Here is an 18,016-nt window from a genome sequence, read left to right on the forward strand (position 1 = left end):
ATTGTATGTGTTGTGTTCATATATGTGAACATTATGAATCATGCATCATGTAAGTTGTTTAACCAGGATAAATTATAGGTATAGATAGGTTAAATATTTGTCATTTGTGAGCAATTATACTTTGATAATTTTTTTTAAACACTTGCCATATTTACTTCCAATCTTTTAAAAAAATTATAAACTATTTCAAACATAGGAAAAATACAGAGAATAATATAATATGTATAATATAATAATATATAGATACATACATATTGAGGGGGCTAAGAGCCTTCATTCTAGATCCAGGCTACCTGGCTCTGTAGTGTGACATCGAGGAGGTTAGTTAACCTCTCTGTTCCTCTGTGATTTTTTTCCTCCTTATCTTCTGAGATAAGATTAGATCAACTTACGGAGATAGGGAGATACCTATCAGTATACTCACATCTGAAGTATGATGAGGATATCACAATGCAGGATAAACATACTTAGAGAGTTTCTATCTTTTATATATTCCACTGTGTGTGTGTGTGTGTGTGTGTGTGTGTGTGTGTTGCATTTTCTTTCTTCATTCATTCTTCAACAGACACTTTGGTAGTTTCCATGTCTTGGCTTTGTGAATAATGCTGCAATGAATATGAGGGTGAAGATAGCCCTTTAGATGGAGATTTCATTTCTTTTGGCATATACTCAGGAGAGGAATTTCTGGGTCATATGGCAGTTTTATTTTTAATATTTTGAGGAATGTTTATAGCATTCATTAGTGGCTATGCCAACTTAGAGTTCCTTTTCCCCATATCCTCACCAGCATTCCTTTTAATTTGTCTTTTTTATTATAGCCATTCTAACAGGTGTGAAGTAACAATCTCATTGTGGTTTTGATTTCATTTCCCTGATCATTACTGATATTGAACTTTTTATGTACTAGTTGTTAGGTTGCATATATTCTTTTGAAAAATGTATATCCAGGTCCTCTGAACATATTTAAACATTTAACTACATAAGATACAGGTTCAGTCATTCCATCCACTACCATAACATTCCTGTTAGCTTGTGTAGTTACTAACATTCTTAGAAATATGGTGATTGTCTTTAAACACTCGTCTGTATGCTTTATGGAATCATCACATCCATTCACTGAAATATCACTTTTTTAAGCATGTTAAGTAAGAAGCACACTTAGAAATATATGCAGTGAGAAGCACATCTGTGAACTGATATAACACTGTTCTCTAGTGCTGAGCATGAAACCTCTTAGACTCACAATCATCTCTTCCATGAGGTTTAACAATCCTCTATGTCCATTCCAAAACAGTCACATCCATTCAATAAAGTTCCATTCCAATCAAGTTACGTTACTTACCAAGCAAGTAGTAGCCCCATTATTTTTTCTCTTTAAAAATTTCTTCATGTTTTCTTCTCAGTCCTTTCACCTATTTCTCCCACTTCTACTACCACCTGATTCTGGCAACCATCAGTCGTTTTCTGTATCTCTGAGCTTGGTTTTCTGTTTGTTTATGTTTGTTTTTTTGCTTTAGATTCCACAAAAAAGAGATAACATGGTATTTGTCTCTCTATGTCTGACTTACTTACCATAATCCCTTTGAGGTCTGTCCTGGTTGCTGTGCATGGCAGGGTTTCATTCTTTTTATGGTTGAATAATATTGTCTGGTACACATATATACCACAGTTTCTTTATTCATTCCTTCATTCACTGATGTTTGGTAGAATTTACCAGTGAAGCCATCTTGTCCTGGACCTCTGTGTTTTGGGATGTTTTGAGTACTATTTCAATATCCTTTCATGTAATTGGTCTGTTTAGATTTTCTATTTCACCATGTTTCGATCTTGGTAAGTTGTGTGTTTCTAGGTATTTACCCATTTCTTCTAGGTTGTTTAAATTGTTGGCATATAATTGTTCACGATAGTCTCTTATGACCCTTTGTATTTCTGTGCTATCAGTTGTAAAGTCTTGTCTTTCATTTCCAATTTTAAGTCCTCTCTCTTTTTTTCTTGCTGAGTCTAGCTAAAGACTTGTCAATTTTATTTATCTTTTCAAAGAGCCACCTCTTAGTTTCATTGATCTTTTCTATTATTTTTGGTAGTTTCTTTTCCATTTATTTCCACACCAATCTTTGTTATTTCTTTCCTTATACTAACATTGAGATGAATTTGTTCTTCTTTTTCCAGTTCTTGAGGTGTAAACTTACATTGTTTATTTGAGTTCTTTATTATTCCTGAATGTAGACATTTATTGCTGTGAAATTCCCTCTTTGAACTGCATCCGGTAAGTTTTTGGTATGTTTTATATTTTTTTCATCATATATAAGGTATGTTGTATTTCTATTTTCATTTGTTTCAAGTTTTTTTTTTAATTCTTCATTTGATATTTTTCTTTAATCCATTGGTTGTTTGGTAGCATATTGTTTAATGTTTACATATTTGTGAATTTTCCAATTTTCTTCTTGTAATTTATTTCTATTTCATGCCATTGTGGTCTGAAATGATGTTTGGTTTGATTTCAGCCTTCTTAAATTCATTAATAGTTGTTTTGTGGTCTAAAATATGCTTTGTCCTGGAGAATATTCCATTTGCTCTTAAAAAGAATGTCTATTCTGCTGCTTTGGGATGGAATATTCTGTAAAGGACTATTAATCTTTCTTAATGTAAAATTTCAATCCAACAGTTCTTTATTGATTTTCTGTCTTGACGGCCTATCCATTGATGAAACTGGAATATTGAAGTCCCCTACTATTATTGTGTTGCTGTTTTTCTTTTTTTGACTTTTGACATTTGTTTTATATATTTAGTTGCCTCTATGTTGGATGCATCAATATTTGTAAATGTTTTATCTTCTTTTTGGATTGACTCCTTTGTCTTTATGTAATGACTTTCTCTGTCTCTTATTGCAGTCTGTCTTAAAGTCTATTTTTTCTGATGTGGGCATAAACAAAAACTGGGTGCCAGACATGTGTTCAAACTCCTTTCTGGGATGCTGGTGACTTGGAATGAGGCAGAGGGAGAGAGCCTAAAGATGGTGCCTGCTGCCTCTCTGTCAATGGAGACTGTTGCAGCTTGCCTCCTGGTGTGTGTTAAAACAGAAGCCTGCTCCAAAGTCCCCCATAGCTATTGTGATAAACTAATAATCCTCTTTCATGGAAAGACTGGGCAAGATTCAGTTTGTTTTGTCTGCATTGTACCCTGTGGAATTAGCCATGGTGAGTCACATGCGCCCTTTAACATCTGTCTCTGAACTCAGTATGGCTTTGTGGGTCTCATGGCTGCAAGCCCTACAGGCTTTTATTTTTATTTTTATTGTTTAAATATTATTTCAGAGAGAGAGAAGCAGAGGAGAGGGAGAGAGAGTCTTAAGCAGAATCTGTGCTGAGCACAGAGCCAGACATAGGAATCACGACCTGAGTTGAAACCAAGAGTTATTCAACTCTTGTTGAATAACTCACTGTGCTACCTGGCACCAGTTCTACTGGCTTTTAAAGCTAGATGTTTTGGGAATCCATCTCTCAGGTAGAAATATTAAAAGTTTGGTGCAAGATGTAGGGTTCAAACTCTTCACTCCTCAGGGAGAAGCTGGAAGTTGTGAGTTCTCTCTTGTATTTTTGTCCCTGCACTAAGAATGGGATTTATGGTAGGATTGTGTCATGTCTCGGCCTCTTTTACTTGTTTCAGTGTGTGTATGTGTGTGTGTCTCATTCATCTCATGTGTAAGAGTTACTCAGTGATCTTCTGGATTTCTTTTAGAGGGAATTTTTCCATATATAGTTGTGGTTTTGTTGTGTTTGTAGGTGAAATTGAATTTAGGAGGCTTTTATGTGGTCATCTTGAACTATAACCCCTCAGTCTTAATCTTTTTAATACTTCTTTTCCAGATATCCTCCAAATTTCCAGTGTTCTTAGAGTTTGGAATCTATTGGTATAGTGTTTATATGACCCAGGATAGAGGATTATGACCCACATAATGCCATAGCTACCACTTCTGTTATGGACATTATATTCCTATCAATTCTTCTTCTTCTTCTTCTTTTTTTTTTTAAAGACTTTATTTATTTGACAGAGAGAGAGATCACAAGTAGGCAGAGAGAGAAAGGAGGAAGCAGGCTCCCTGCTGAGCAGACAGCTTGGTGTGGGGCTCGATCGCAGGACCCTGAGATCATGACCTGAGCTGAAGGCAGAGGCTTAACCCACTGAGCCACCCAGGTGCCCCTCTATCAATTCTTCTTAATACAACTTTGGTTTTTCAATAGTTGCTCAAGCTTATATTTAAATAAGACCCTTATTATTCTATTATGTGAAATTACAGTACAATCTCCACTTTGAATTCTCAAAGATAATTTTTACTCAAGTCTGATACATTACATGTATCTGTTCAAAATTTTCATTTATCCCACAATAAGAAAATATTTTTCAAAATTAATACATATAAGGCACAGTGTTTTTTGTGTCACTGAGGATAGATACAAAAAATGGTTCAAAGGCAGAGCTTCCCATGAAGGAACTTATAGTCTAGTAAATAATATGAATCACAAACAGAAGGCAAATAAATGTCATTCTAAAATGTACAGTACAATGTGCTAATTTGCATAATATTGTTGACATTATATATTGACAGGAATAGAATGGAGAAAGCAAATCAGACTGAACAAAAATTAGAGAGCAATTTTGAGACAGAAATGATTTTGGCATTCAAAAATGAAGAGCAATTGGACAGACAGAGAAATATGAAAATGTGCCATGGTGAGGGAAGAGTATAAGTAAATGTAGAGAAATAGAAGTACCCCAAGCATAGCTAAATCTGGATAAAAGACATCAGCCTAAGATTATGAAAAATCTAGATGTTTTCATTCTTTTTGCTTTAATATTAAAATCGAAACACTTCATAATGGTGTTTTAACTTCTTAACAGTGACATTTCACTGTCTCCTCCCTTGTGAAGCTAACAGATGTATAGTTTGTTTTGTTTTTGTTTTTATAATTGTCCGCAATGATATAAAGTGCAAGAATCAAAGTCTGCCACCACTGTGATGATTTTTAATGCCTTCCCTGATTTCACTACTGTCCCATTTACTCTCTGAGAAATCAAAATATTCCATTCTGCAAAAAGATTAATATTTTGGCATCCCCTGGAAACTACAACCAGTCATAAGCCAGTGAGTGATTCATGCATGCAGATGCTTTCTGCATTCATAAATGCACATAGTAAACCTATTCTATTAGAATGAGAGGATAGAACTATAACAAATATATCAAAAATAGAAATATGTTTTATTTCCCACAATGGAGTCATAAGACTTTGTGGTATAGAATTTACTTTGGAGCCAATCACTATATCCCTATTTTAATAATTATTTAATGCACAATTTTTATCCATTAAACCTTTTGCCTGGTATTTATTATTGTAAAAATGTATGTTAATTATAATAGAAGACAATATAGTAATGTTTTTACACATTTGACTCGTAATAGTTACATAGTTAATTCATTCATAATGTTTATTAAAAGTAGGTAAAGAGAGAAATTATTATTTTTCTGTAGGCTACAAAATTTATAATATATTTGTTTGTAAGAATTTTTCATTTCTTCAGAAAGAGAAATATTAAAATATAAGAAAAGAACTCGTGGTTTGTTAATTATTTATATGGATAATTCATATATATTTATAATTTTTCTTCTTTTCTAATACTATGATATAATACAGAAAAAGAATTAAGCCTCTTTTTTTCTTTTGCAAAAACACAAATGTGGCTCCTAAGTCTTGTGCCAAATTACACCCTGAATGGTACATTTATGAAGCATATGGAAACCAACAAAAATTTTTTTTAATATTTTATTTATTTATTTGACAGACAGAGATCACAAGTAGGCAGAGAGGCAGGCAGAGAGGCAGGCAGAGAGAGAGAGAGAGAGAGAGGAGAAAGCAGGCTCCCCGCCGATCAGAGAGCCCGATGTGGGGCTGGATCCCAGAACCCTGGGACCATGACCTGAGCCGAAGGCAGAGGCTTTAACCCACTGAGCCATCCAGGCGCCCCTGGAAACCAAAAATTTAACAAAGTATTATATATCTTTGCTTACCCTTTCTCATTGTGGCTAATGATATATTTATTGCTGTTATTTACCTTCATATGAGAGTTGAAAGAGTTAATATTTAATATTTTCTAATTAAAACTGGCAGTAAATATTTTCTGGAAAAGGAACTACAACTCTTAGTTCAAATAGAAAAACTCAGATTTTCTTTAGATTATAATACTAAACCACAGGGGTCCCAGGAATATTGTAATGTTACTTTCCAAGAATTTGAAAATTCATTTGTTTTCACAGCCTGCTATTCTTTAGTGGATGTATTAATTTTTCCAATTCCTCAATATACACTGTTGTTTTGTTTTAGAACTCTCTTTTGTGTTCTAGCATGTATTTGTTTCCTCTTTGTTCAGCAATTTTTATATATCTTTGTTTTCCATTTTGTTATGTAGCTGGTAGTCTTAAGTTTATTCATATTTAAGAAAGGAAGGTGGCTAACTGTTTTCATTTTTGTTTGCTCTTGTATGCTTGTTTCTCTGTTAGCTCTCTTTCTCACCTTTAGGACTAGGATTAGAAGCTCAGAACTGAAATAATGCCTGTCACCCATAGGGCAAGCAGATGGGGAAACTACCCTGAATGCTAAAATGAGGAAAGGTTCACTTTGTGGCACTGGAAGCCATCTGCAGTATTAGAAATCACGTGCTTATGCAGTTAATTAAAACTATTCAAGTGCTGTTTTTGGATATCTGGAAATATAATACTGGGCTGAAATGCTCAATGTACATGGCGGAAAGGGATGGGTTAGAAGTGAAGTGCGTGTGGGGCACCTGACTAGGATACTACTTCAATAGATAGACTTTCAATAAACTCTGTTTTTAAAGAGCTTCTACTCCCACCTTCCATGACCTTGCTCTTTGAGCTAGTTACTTCCATGGGATATGGCCTTTTCTCCATTGTAGACTGTTCGTGTGTACACTGGGCTGCCTTTTGCTTATTTTGTTTTTCCACCACTATCTTCACTTGCTGTAATTTTATTAGATACTTAGGAGAAAGAGGAGATAAGTTCTTATTTTTAGTTGTTTTGAACTGAAAGAGACATTTTGAGACACTTGTTTTTAAAAAACAATGAATTAATTATATGGAGAATGGATTGAAGGAAGGAAAGGCTGATGCGCCAAGGACATAAGTAAGTGGGTTTAGGAAAAAAATTAGTGATGGTAGAAATGGAGATGAAGAGAAGTTAAGAGGTAAAAAGAAGACAGAATTTGTAGCATTGCATTTCAGCTTCTCCTTTTGTAGGACCAATTAGGCATAATTTTTTATTTAATCATTTATCTGACAGAGAGACAGCAAGAGAGGGAACACAAGCAGGGGAAGTGGGAGAGGGAGAAGCAGGCTTCCCGCCAAGCTGGGAGCCCGATGTGGGGCTTGATCCCGGAACCCTGGGATCAGTACCTGACCTGAAGGCAGACACTTAATGACTGAGCCACCCAGGCACCACTAGACATAATTTTTATATAAAAACAATATGTAGAACTCCAGGCTACATGTCTCTCCAGAATTATTTTCTAACTGTATACAAAATTAGATTCTAAGTAATTAAAATTAGATCTACTGACTTTAAATGATACATTTATATTTTCTGTAACCTAATATGGAGCCAAAATGTTTGGATTTACATGTAAAGGGTATGAAGCAATTCACTGAAAAACAGGAAGCCATTTTCTAATTTTTCCACTATTCCTCATTTCCTTTCTATAATTTCATAAAATAATATCTGGTGCTCAACATTTTAATTCATATTAATCAAACATTTATGGTTTTGATTCTGGAAGAACTACCTCACTCTTAATAGAACAAGTTTATCACCCTGTTTTTGGTGTATTATTTTTGGTGGATGATTCTGTGGGCTTTGCTTACATTGTTACTTTCCATAATGCTTCTGCAGGATAATAAGTCCTACCTAACAGACCTGACATTGCCACCCTCTTCCAACCATCCTCAAGGTTGCTGATATTTGCTATTACTTCCAAGTTACTTCTGTTACATTAAAGAAAACTCTTCATTTTCTCTGCTTCCTATATTTTCATCATGCCCAAATGCACTAATTTAGGACTCTTAACAGAAATCATTTAATACTACCTTCTTTAAGACCTGATAATATTTGAAAAGCTAGATCCAAAGAAAATAACTAAACATGTCTTTTTTTTTTTTTTTCCGTAACTCTGTAACATTGAGCATGCTCAATTACTGCTCACCTCAGAGCAGTCATTTTTTCTCTTAATTCTTATAGAATTGTGCTCTTCTTCCTGCTGGCCTCTAGGCAGTTCCACTCTATCCATTGTGGATTCTTCTTTCTTTTTGTAGTTTTGAAGTATGGTGTCTCAAGGCTTTCTTCCACTTTTAACACTCTTCTTCTCTTTATGCAATACAATTTCCATGGGTTAAGGTCATGCACTCATGGCTAGAATCCCCAAATTTATTTATTTACTTTTTTAAGAGTTGAACAATGGAAGTTTAATCTTAGACTGTGCATATCATATAATGTTTCTATTTTATTTTATTCTACTTTATTTTTATTTTAGTATAGTTAACATACAGTGTTATATTAGTTTCAGGTGTACAATATAGTGATTCAACACTTCCATAAATCATCCAGTGCTCATCACAAGTGCATTCCTTAATCCCCATCACCTATTTCACCCATCCTTCCTCCCACCTCCACTCTGATAACCATCAGTTTGTTCTCTTTCATTAAGAGTCGGCCTGTTGGTTTGTTGCTCTCTTTCTTTCTTTCCTCTTTGTTTGTTTGTTTCTTAAATTCCACATATGAATGAAATCATATGGTATTTGTCTTTCGTTTGCTAACTGATTTCACTTAGCATTATACTCTTGCTTCATCTATATCTTTGCAAATGGCAAGATTTCATTCCTTTTTAGGGCTGAATAATATTCCATTGGATATACATGCCACAAACTTTTTATACATTCATCTATCACTGGACATGTGAACTGCTTCCATAATTTTGCTATTGCATTTTCCCCAAGTGTTTCTTTAAATTCCAGTTAGTTAACATGCAATATAATGTTAGTTTCAGGTGTAGAAATTAATGATTCATCACTTACATACAATATCCAGTGCTCATTACAAGTGTCCTTAATACCTATCACCTATTTAACCCATCCCTCCACTCCCCCTCCCCTCCAACAACCATCAGTTTGTTCTCAATAATTATGACTCTGTTTCTTTGCCTCTTCCCCCTATTCATTTGTTTTGTTTATTAAATTTCATACATGAGTAAAATTGTATGGTATTTGTCTTTCTCTGACTGATTTTGCTTAGTATAATACTCTTTATGTTGTTGTTGTTGCAAATGGCAAGATTTCATTCTCTTTGATGCCTGAGTAATATTCCATTTTATATATATATATAAATATATATATTTATTATATATATATTCATATATATATATATATATATGCCACATCTTCTTTATCAGTAGATCCTCGGGCTGTTTCCATAATTTGTCTATTGTAGATAATGCTGCCATAAACATTGGGGTGCATGTATCCCTTTGAATCAATATTTTTGTATCCTTTGGGTAAACACATAGTTGTACAATTGCTGGATTATGGGTAGTTCTATTTTTAACTGTTTGAGGAACCTCCATACTATTTTCCAGAGTGGCTGCACCAGTTTGCGATGGGCAGAAGACATGAAAAGACATTTTTCTATAGACGACATATGGTTGGCTATTGTAAATAATGCTGCTATAAACGCAAGTATGCTTGTATTCCTTTATTTATTTTATGTTATTTTTTTTAGTGTTACAAGATTCGTTTTTTATGCACCATACCCAGTGCTCCATGCAATACATGCTCTCCTTAATACCCACCACAAGGCTAACCCACCTCCTCACCCCGCTCCCTTCCAAAACCCCCTGTTTGTTTCTCAGAGTCCATAGTCTCTCATGCTTTGTCTCCACCTCGGATTTCCCCCAATTTACTTTTTCTTTCCTTCTTCTAATGTCCTCCATATTATTCCTTATGCTCCACAAGTAAGTGAAACCATATGATAATTGCTTGATTTATTTCACTTAGCATAATCTCTTCCAGTCCTGTCCATGTTGATTTCTGGTGGAGGCGTCATATTCCATTGTATATGTGTGCCATATCTTTTTTATCCATTCATCTGTTGAAGGGCACCTTGTCTCTTTCCACACTTTGGCAATTGTGGCCATTGCTGCTATGAACATTGGGATACATATGGCCCTTCTTTTTACTACAACTTTATCTTTGGGGTAAATACTCAGTAGTGCAATTACAGGGTCATAGGGTAGCCTTGTTTTTGCATGTATTCCTTTAAATTGATGTTTTTGTATTTTTGGGGTGGATACCCAATAGTGCAATTGCTGGATATAGGGTAGTTCTATTTTTAAATTTTTGAGAAAAACTTTATACTGTTTTCTAGAGTAGTTGCACCAGTTTGTATTCCCACCAACTGTGCAAGAGAGTTCCTTTTTTCTTCATATCCTCACCAATACTTGTTGTTCCTGTGTTTATGATTTTAGCCATTCTGATGGGTATGAGGTAATATCTCATTGTAGTTTTCATTTGCATTTCCCTGATGGGGAGATATGTTGAACATCTTCTCATGTGTCTGTTGGTCACCTGGTTGTCTCCTCTTCCTCCTCCTCCTTCTCCTCCCCATCCTCTCTCCTCCCCCTGCCCCTCCTCTTTCCTCCTTCCCCTCCTTCTCTTCCTTCTTCTTCTGTTATATTAGTTATTTTAGAGCTCAACACTCCACTCTCAGCAATGGACAGATCATCGAAACAGAAGATCAACAAAGAAACAAGAGCTTTGAATGACACACTGGACCAGATGGACTTCATAGATATATACAGAACATTCCACCCTAAAACAACAGATTACTCATTGTTCTTGAATGCACATGGAACTTTCTTCAGAAAAGACCACACACTGGGTCATAAATCAGGTCTCCACTGATACAAAAAAATTGAGATTATTCCTTGTGTATTTTCAGAACACAATGCTTTGAAACTGGAACTCAATCACAAGAAAAAATTTGGAAGGAATCTCTGTGTCTTTGAAGAAATGTCTTTTCATTTCTTCTTCCCATTTTTTAATTGAATTATTTGTTTTTTGGGGTGTTGGGTTGCATAAGTTCTTTACATATTTTGGGTATTAGCCCTTTATTAGATATGTCATTTGCAAATATCTCCTCTCATTCTGTAAGTTCTCTTTTAGTTTTGTTGATTATTTCCATCACTACACAGAAGCTTTTTGTTTTGATGTAATCCCAATAGTTTATTTTTGTTTTTATTTCCCTTGTCTCAAGAGACGTATCTAGAATGTTGCTACAGCTGATGTCAGAGAGATTACTACCTGTTCTCTCTTCTAGGAGTTTTATCGTTTCAGGTCTCACATTTAGGTCCTTAATTCATTTTGAGTTTATTTTTTTGCATGGTGTAAGAAAGTGGTCCAGTTTCATTCTTTTGCATGTAGCTGAACAGTTTTCTCATCACCCATTTGTTGAAGAGATTATATTTTTGCATTTAATATTCTCTCCTCTTTTGTCAAAAATGACCATATACTTGGGATTATTTCTGGGTTTTCTATTTTGTTCCATTGATCTGTGTATCTATTTTTGTGCCAGTATCATACTGTCTTCATGACTACAGCTTTGTAATATAAATTGAAGTCTGGAATTGTGATACCTGAGCTTTGCTTTTCTTTTTCAGTATTGCTTGGGCAATATTGTAGTTCCATGTAAATTTTAGGATTTTTTTATTTTAGCTCTGTGAAAAATGCCTTTGGCATTTTGATAGGGATTTCATTAAATATGTAGATTGCTTTGGTTAGTATAGACATTTTAACAATATTTGTTCTTCTAATCTGCGAGCATAGAATGTTCTTCTAATCCATTTGCATTGTCTTCAGTTTCTTTCATCAGTGTTTTATAGTTTTCAGAGTACAGTTCTTTCATCTCTTTGGTTAAGTTTATTCCTAGGTATCTTATGGTTTTTGGTACAATTGTAAATGGAATTGATTCCTTAATTTCTCTTTCTACTACTTCACTATTGGTATAGAAATGTAACAGATTTCTGTATGTTGCTTTTGTATTCTGTGACTTTATTGAATTAGTTCATTAGTTCTAGCAGGTTTTTTTTTTCATTTCAAACATTTTTTTAAAAATTTTTTATAAACATATATTTTTATCCCCAGGGGTACAGGTCTGTGAATCACCAGGTTTACACACTTCACAGCACTCACCAAAGCACATACCCTCCCCAATGTCCATAATCCCACCCCCTTCTCTCAAACCCCCTCCCCCCAGCAACCCTCACTTTGTTTTGTGAGATTAAGAGTCACTTATGGTTTGTCTCCCACCCGAATGTTTATAGCAGCAATGTCCACAATAGCCAAACTATGGAAAGAACCTAGATGTCCATCAACAGATGAATGGATCAAGAAGATGTGGTATATATACACAATGGAATACTATGCAGCCATCAAAAGAAATGAAATCTTGCCATTTGCGACAACATGGATGGAACTAGAGCGTATCATGCTTAGCGAAATAAGTCAAGCAGAGAAAGACAACTATCATATGATCTCCCTGATATGAGGAAGTGGTGATGCAACATGGGGGCTTAAGTGGGTAGGAGAAGAATAAGTTTTAGCAGTTTTTTTGGTGGAGTCTTTTGAGTTTTCTGTATATAGTATCATATCATCTGCAAGTAGTGTCAGTATTACTTCTTCCTTATCAATTTGGATACCTTTTATTTCTTTTTCTTTTCTGTGGCTACAACTTCCAGTATGATGTTACATAAAAGTGATGAGAGTGAATATCCTTTTCTTAGGGGGAAGGCCCTCCAGTTTTTTCCCACTGAGAATGATGTTCACTGTGGTTTTTCATATATGGCCTTTATTATGTTGAGGTACAATCCCTCTAAATCTATTTTTATGAGGGCTTTTATCATGAATGCTGTAAATGCTTTTCTACAAATGTTTTTCTAAAAATATTGAAATGATTTTATATTTTTTATCCTTTCTCATATTGATGTGACATATCATGTTGATTTTGATTTGCATATAGCAAACCACTTTTGAATCCCACCCAATCATGATGAATTATTTTTTAATGTATTGTTGAGTTCTGTTTGCTAATATTTTGTTGAAAATTTTTGCAACTCTGTTCCTCAGAGATATTGGCCTGTAGTTCTCTTTTTTTGTGATGTCTTTTTTTGGTTTGGTATCAGGGTAATATTGACCTCATAGAATTAATTTGGAAGTTTTCCTTCTTTTATTTTTGGAATAGTTTGAGAAGAATAGGTATTAACTCTTCTTAAAATGTTTGTTAGAATTTGCTTCTGAAGCCATCTGGTCCTAGACTTGTACTTGTTGGGAGTTCTTTGATTACTGATAGAATTTCCTTGCTGGTCATCAGTCTGTTCAGATTTTCATTCTTCCTTCTTCAGTTTTGGAAGGTTTCTATGTCATTTATTTCTGCTCTAATCTTGATTATGTCCTTTCTTCTGCTGGTTTGGGTTTTGTTTGTTGTTCTTTCTCTACCTCCTTTAGGTGTATGATTAGGTTGTTTATTTGACATTTTTCTTGTTCCTTGAGGCTGGTATTGCTATTAACTTCCCTCTTTGAACAACTTTTGCTGCATCCCAAAGGTTTTAAACTGTTGTGTTTTCATTTTTGTTTGTTTCCATGTACTTTTTGATTTTTTTCTTTGATTATTGGTTGACCCATTCATTGTTGAGTAGCGTGTTGCTTAACTTCCATTTTTTGTGGTCTTTTCAGATTTTTTTCTTGTGGGTTATTTCTAGTTTCATAGTGTTGAGGTCAGAAAAGATACATGGCATGACTTTTTTTTTTTTTTTTAATTTGTTGAGGCTTGTTCAATGGCCTAATATGTGATATATTCTGGAAAATATTCTATGTGCATTTGAAATTAATGTTCTAAATATATCCGTTAAGTACATCTGGCCCAGTGTGTCATTCAAAGCCACTGTTTCGGGCGCCTGGGTGGCTCAGTGGGTTAAGCCGCTGCCTTCGGCTCAGGTCATGATCTCAGGGTCCTGGGATCGAGGCCCGCATCGGGCTCTCTGCTCAGCAGGGAGCCTGCTTCCTCCTCTCTCTGCCTGCTTGTGATCTCTCTCTGTCAAATAAATAAATAAAATCTTAAAAAAAAAAAAAAAAAAACAAAGCCACTGTTTCCTTAATGATTATCTGTTTGGATGATCTGTCTATCAATGTAAAGTCCCCCACTATTATTGTATTATGATCAATTAGTTTCTTTATGTTTGTTATTAAATGTTTTATGTATTTTGTGCTCCTATGTTGAGAGCATATGTATTTACATTAGTATATCTTCTTGTTTGATTGTTCCCTTTATTACTATATGGTGTCTTCTTTGTCTCTTTTTACAGACTTTGTTTTAAAGTCTATTTTGTCCAATAAGTATTGCTACTCTGACATTTTTTGCCATTAATTTGTGTGATAAATGTTTCTTCATCCATTCACTTTCATGCTGCATGTATCATTAGGTCTGAAATGAGTCTCTTATAGGTAGCATATAGATGAGTCTTCTCTTTTTTAAAAGATTTTCTTTATTTATTTGACACACACACACAGAAAAAGAGATAGCAAGAAAGCATGAACAGGGGAAGGGGCAGAAAGAAGAGGGAGATACAGATTTCCCACTAAGAGCAGAGTCTGATGTGGGACTCAACCCCAGGACACTGAAGTCATGTCTGAGCCAAAGTCAGACACTTAACCAACTGAGCTACCCAACTGAGGACACCCAGGTGTCCCGAGGTTTATTATTATTATTTTTTTAATCCGCTCTGTCACCCTATGACTTTTGATTGGAGCATTTAATTCATTTACTTTCAAAATAATTATTGATAGATATGTATTTATTATCATTTTTATTACTGGTTTTGTGGCTGTTTTTGTAGTTTTTCTCTGATCTTTTCTTTCTCTCTTTCATGGTTTGGTGGTTTCTTTAGTGATATGCTTGGATCTTCACTCTCTTTATTGTTCACATATTTATTACCATTTTTTGATGTGTGGTTACTATTCGGTTTATATATAACATCTTATGCACCTATCAGTCTATATTAAACTGATAGTGACTTAATTTTGAACTCATTCTTTACTCCTCTCCCCTCCATGTTTGGTTATCATATTTTACATCCTTTTGGTTTGTGCTTCTTTTTATCGATTTTTATAGATATATTTAATTTTATTTTGCTTTTGTGCTTCCTATTTTTCTTACTCTTACTTATGGCTTCTGTTTTCCACTCACAGAGTTCCCCTTAACATTTCCTGTAGATCTGGTTTAGTGGTCATGAATTTTTTTTAACATCTGTTTGCCTGGACACTTACTCCCCTTCTATTCTGAATAATAGCCTTGCTGGATAGAGTATTCTTGGCTATAGATTTTTCCGTGTTACCACTTTGAATATTTTGAGGCACTTCTTTCTGGCCTACAAAGTTTCTGCTGAAAAATTATCTGATAATATTTTGGGGTTTCCTTTTTATATCTATCTTCTTTTCTCTTGCAACCTTTAACTTTTTAAAATCACTATTTGTTGCCATCTATCTATTTATTTATTTATTTTTGCCATTTTTGTTATGTGTCTTAGTGTGGACCTACTTGGGTTGAATTTTTGGAGGGATCTCTGTGCCTCGTAAATCTGGATCTCTATTTCCCTCCCCAGACTCAAGAAGTTTTCAGCTATTATTTCTTGAAATATATTTTCTGCCCCTCTTTCTCTTTATTTTTTTTTTTTTTTCTTTTAGGATCCCTATAATGTGAATGTTATTATGCTTGATGGGAGTCACTGAGTTCTCCATGTCTGTTCTCCTTATGCAGTATTTGTTTCTCACCTGTTCATTCTGATTGCTTTCCATTACTCTATCCTTCAGGTCTCTGATAGTTTCCTCACCTTCCTGAAGCTTACTATTTATTCCATCCATTTTGTTTTTAATTTCATTTATCAAGTTCTTCATCTCTGATATGTTATTTTTTTTTTATCTCTTTGCCAAGGCTATCACTGATGCCCTCAGTGAAGGCAGTCTTTTCTGAAGTCTAGTGAGTATCTTTATGATCATTACTTTAAATTTCTATCAAGTATATTACTTATTTCTGTTTCATTTAGGTCTCCTGCTGTGAGTTTGTCTTGTTCTTTCATTTGGGACATATTTCTTTGTTTCATCATTTTTTTCTACCTCTCTTTGTCTATTTGTGTGTTAAGGAAGTCAGTTACATCTTCTGCTCTTGAACATAATGGCATTATGAAGAAGAGGTCTTATAGTGCCCTGAAGTGCACTGTCCCCTGTCCATCAGAACTTGGTGCTTTAGGGGAGTCTCCTATGTGTATTGTTTTCATTTGCTATTATGTCTGAGTCACTTTTCCTTTCAGTCTAGGCACTTACATGGACTCTCTGCCTGTTGTGGGCTGTGCTTGCTCTCTGTGATGTTAGTGAGACCCAGGCCAGATGGCTCTGAGGGGACATGGCTGCAGGAGAGCTCATGAGTGGGATGGTGGTATTAGCCAAATTTGCACTGAGCCACTAGTCCTTGGTTGGATCCCCTGAAGAATGATGGTGCAGGGTGTGTGTGCAGAGTTAACAAAATTTGCACTGAGAATAAACACAAGGCCAGTAGAAGAATTCTTCTGTGGGGTGCATGGGTAGCAGGACAATTAACAAGTACCTTTGCAGTGATACCTCTCAGAAGGTGGCCCTGTGTTTATGCTTGGAATGGAGGGATTAAAATGGCACCTGCCAGCTCCTTTGTTCCCAGAGAATTCCCCAGTGTGCTCTGAAGTCAGACGTCCCTTCTGTTGTGCAAGCTGTTGTTTCTATGTTGTCTCACTTTGGGCAGTTGTCTCTTTAAGGGTGGGGCCCAGCTATCATTTGTCCGGGTTCACCAGGGCAGAGTCAGCTGATTTTACAACTCCAGGTTCCAAGTCCAACTGGTTATATAAACTCACAGAATTTAGCCCCTGTGGTTTTCAAGGCCAGAAGTTATGAGTATTCATTTTTACCCTGTGGGCTCCCTGATGCTTTCCTCTCTTTATGACTGCAGTTCTCACCCTCCTTTAGGTCGCTTCTTTTCTACATTTAGTTTCAGAGTTTGTTCTGCCAGTCTTCGGATCACTCTCCTATTTGTTTACTCAAATATGTGTGATACCTAGTTATAAACATGGGACAAGGTGAGCTTAGAACCCTTCTACTCTGCCATCTTCACAAATATCTTCAGGTCCCAAACTTAAACCTTTGAAATAGAGCTTTCTCCTGACAGATACCTGTCTGTATTTTTCACTACGATGTCCCATAATCACCTCAAAACTCACCTCAAATCACCTCAAAACTAAACCAGTAAGAGATGAACTTCCTTCCTTAACTTCTCTTCTGTCTGTATTCTTATATGGATGGAAAATAAACTAATAACAAAATATAATGTATACTAATAATAAATTAGATACAAAGTTATTTCAGAGTGTTAAGTTTTGTCCTATTTAGTAATTTGACCCAAGGATATTTATTTTTTTCCTATATGCAGGGCTCGCATCATCGATGTCATCTCAAATCAGACTATTATTGCATTAGGTGGAAGGGAATATTGACAGCCTAGAATTAAAATATGTTGGACAGGGTCATAGATCCCAGGAAATCTGATTTATGTTTATAGGTTAGACATTATGACAAATAAATCAATAAAAAACTGAAATAGATATGCATAAAAGATGGACTCAATTTGAACACAATTGAAAAGATTAGGAGTAAAAAAAGAAAAAAAGTGAGTTATTCTTTTTCTTAATTTTAATTCTAATATTTTCTGTTGTATAAATTCAAAAACTGTCACTAATTTTCTTTTATGAGGCAAATCTGAATAATTTCCTTTAAAGAGAGTTGCACTTTAACTATTGTATGTGTGTGGGTGAGAGGTAATTACATGT

General features: G+C 35.0%; 1 long non-coding RNA gene across 2 annotated transcripts in view; it reads left to right on the forward strand.

Annotated features, from left to right (window-relative positions):
* Positions 1-9,752, forward strand: part of LOC106006006 — a 30,460-nt gene extending 20,708 nt beyond the window's left edge. For both annotated transcript variants that reach the window (XR_006609114.1, XR_006609115.1), the window contains exon 3: positions 9,695-9,752. This is a non-coding gene — a long non-coding RNA (uncharacterized LOC106006006). The remainder of the gene's footprint in view (positions 1-9,694) is intronic.
* The last annotated feature ends 8,264 nt before the right edge of the window (positions 9,753-18,016 follow it).

This window comes from Mustela putorius, unplaced genomic scaffold (assembly GCF_011764305.1).
Source record: "Mustela putorius furo isolate JIRA1106 unplaced genomic scaffold, ASM1176430v1.1 tig00003834_pilon_pilon_pilon, whole genome shotgun sequence".
Classification (NCBI taxonomy): Eukaryota; Metazoa; Chordata; class Mammalia; order Carnivora; family Mustelidae; genus Mustela; species Mustela putorius.